The sequence below is a fragment of the Rutidosis leptorrhynchoides genome, chromosome 4 (assembly GCF_046630445.1).
Source record: "Rutidosis leptorrhynchoides isolate AG116_Rl617_1_P2 chromosome 4, CSIRO_AGI_Rlap_v1, whole genome shotgun sequence".
Classification (NCBI taxonomy): domain Eukaryota; kingdom Viridiplantae; phylum Streptophyta; class Magnoliopsida; order Asterales; family Asteraceae; genus Rutidosis; species Rutidosis leptorrhynchoides.
This window is the reverse complement of record NC_092336.1, coordinates 363,693,970-363,696,739: the sequence shown is the minus strand read 5'-3', so window position 1 is coordinate 363,696,739 and position 2,770 is coordinate 363,693,970.

Here is a 2,770-nt window from a genome sequence, read left to right as displayed (position 1 = left end):
GGGTTTCCCACTTTTCAACAGTTTCTATCTTTGCCGGATCCACCTTAATACCTTCTTTGTTCACTATGTGACCGAGGAATTGAACTTCTTCCAACCAAAATGCACACTTTGAAAATTTAGCGTACAATTCTTCCTTCCTCAATACTTCTAACACCTTTCTCAAATGTTCACCGTGTTCTTGGTCATTCTTTGAGTAAATAAGTATGTCATCAATGAAAACAATGACAAACTTGTCAAGGTATGGTCCACACACTCGGTTCATAAGGTCCATGAACACAGCTGGTGCATTAGTTAAACCAAACGGCATGACCATAAACTCGTAATGACCGTAACGTGTTCTGAAAGCAGTCTTTGGAATATCATCTTCTTTCACCCGCATTTGATGATACCCGGAACGTAAGTCAATCTTTGAATAAACAGACGAGCCTTGTAGTTGATCAAATAAGTCGCCGATTCTCGGTAGTGGGTAGCGGTTCTTGATGGTAAGTTTGTTCAACTCTCGGTAGTCGATACACAACCTGAATGTGCCATCTTTCTTCTTGACAAACAAAACAGGAGCTCTCCACGGTGATGTGCTTGGTCGAATGAAACCACGCTCTAAAAGTTCTTGTAATTAGCTTTGCAGTTCTTTCATCTCGCTGGGTGCAAGTCTGTAAGGAGCACGAGCTATTGGTGCAGCTCCTGGTACAAGATCTATTTGAAATTCAACGGATCGATGTGTGGGTAATCCCGGTAATTCTTTCAAAAATACATCGGGAAATTCTTTTGCGACGGGAACATCATTGATGCTCTTTTCTTCAGTTTGTACTTTCTCGACGTGTGCTAGAACAGCATAGCAACCTTTTCTTATTAGTTTTTGTGCCTTCAAATTACTAATAAGATGTAGCTTCGTGTTGCCCTTTTCTCCGTACACCATTAAGGGTTTTCCTTTTTCTCGTATAATGCGAATTGCATTTTTGTAACAAACGATCTCTGCTTTCACTTCTTTCAACCAGTCCATACCGATTATCACATCAAAACTCCCTAACTCTACTGGTATCAAATCAATCTTAAATGTTTCGCTAACCGGTTTAATTTCTCGATTCCGACATATATTATCTGCTGAAATTAATTTACCATTTGCTAATTCGAGTAAAAATTTACTATCCAAAGGCGTCAATGGACAACTTAATTTAGCACAAAAATCTCTACTCATATAGCTTCTATCCGCACCCGAATCAAATAAAACGTAAACAGATTTATTGTCAATAAGAAACGTACCCGTAACAAGCTCCGGGTCTTCCTGTGCCTCTGCCGCATTAATATTGAAAACTCTCCCGCGCCCTTGTCCATTCGTGTTCTCCTGGTTCGGGCAATTTCTAATAATGTGGCCCAATTTTTCACATTTATAACAAACTACATTGGCATAACTTGCTCCGACACTACTTGCTCCGCCATTACTCGTTCCGACATCATTTGTTCCTTTCGTTCTATTAACCCCTGGTCCGTAGACCTCACACTTCGCCGCACTATGACCATTTCTTTTACACTTGTTGCAAAATTTGGTGCAGAACCCCGAGTGATACTTTTCACACCTTTGGCATAGCTGCTTCTGATTGTTGTTGTTGTTGTTGCGGTTATTATTGTTGTTGGGATGATTGTTGTAGTTGCTGTTGTTGTTGTTGTTGTTTGGCCGTTTGTTGTAGTTGCGATTGATGTTGCGATTGTTGGGATAATTATTGCGATTATTGTTGTAATTGCTGTTGTTGTTGTATTGGTGATTCTTATCACCGTTTTCCTCCCACTTTCTTTTGACTTGCTTCACATTGGCCTCTTCAGCAGTCTGTTCTTTAATTCTTTCTTCAATCTGGTTCACTAGTTTGTGAGCCATTCTACATGCCTGTTGTGTGGAGGCGGGCTCGTGTGAACTTATATCTTCTTGGATTCTTTCCGGTAATCCTTTCACAAACGCGTCGATCTTCTCTTCCTCATCTTCGAATGCTCCCGGACACAATAGGCACAATTCTGTGAATCGTCTTTCGTACGTGGTAATATCAAATCCTTGGGTTCGTAACCCTCTAAGTTCTGTCTTGAGCTTATTGACCTCGGTTCTGGGATGGTACTTCTCGTTCATCAAGTGCTTGAATACTGACCACGGTAGTGCGTACGCATCGTCTTGTCCCACTTGCTCTAGATAGGTATTCCACCATGTTAACGCAGAACCTGTGAAGGTATGCGTAGCGTACTTCACTTTGTCCTCTTCAGTACACTTACTTATGGCAAACACCGATTCGACCTTCTCGGTCCACTGTTTCAATCCGATCGGTCCTTCGGTTCCATCAAATTCCAAAGGTTTGCAGGCAGTGAATTCTTTGTAGGTGCATCCTACACGATTTTCTGTACTGCTAGATCCAAGGTTATTGTTGGTATGTAGCGCAGCCTGTACTGCGGCTATGTTTGAAGCTAGAAAAGTACGGAATTCCTCTTCATTCATATTCACGGTGTGTCGAGTAGTCGGTGCCATTTCCTTCAAAATAGTCAAATGGAACAAGTTAATCATACAGAATATTAAGAGTAGTTAATAGTATTTCGTAGCATAATATGAACTCATTTATAAAAGCTTTTTCTTCATATTAGCGTTTTATAAGTTTAAATTCGGGTAGTACCTACCCGTTAAGTTCATACTTAGTAGCTAATATACAATTCAACTACTACAATTCTATATGAAAAACTGATTGTAATAATATTTCGCGTTCAAACTTTTATACAATATTTTACAAACTTACAATAC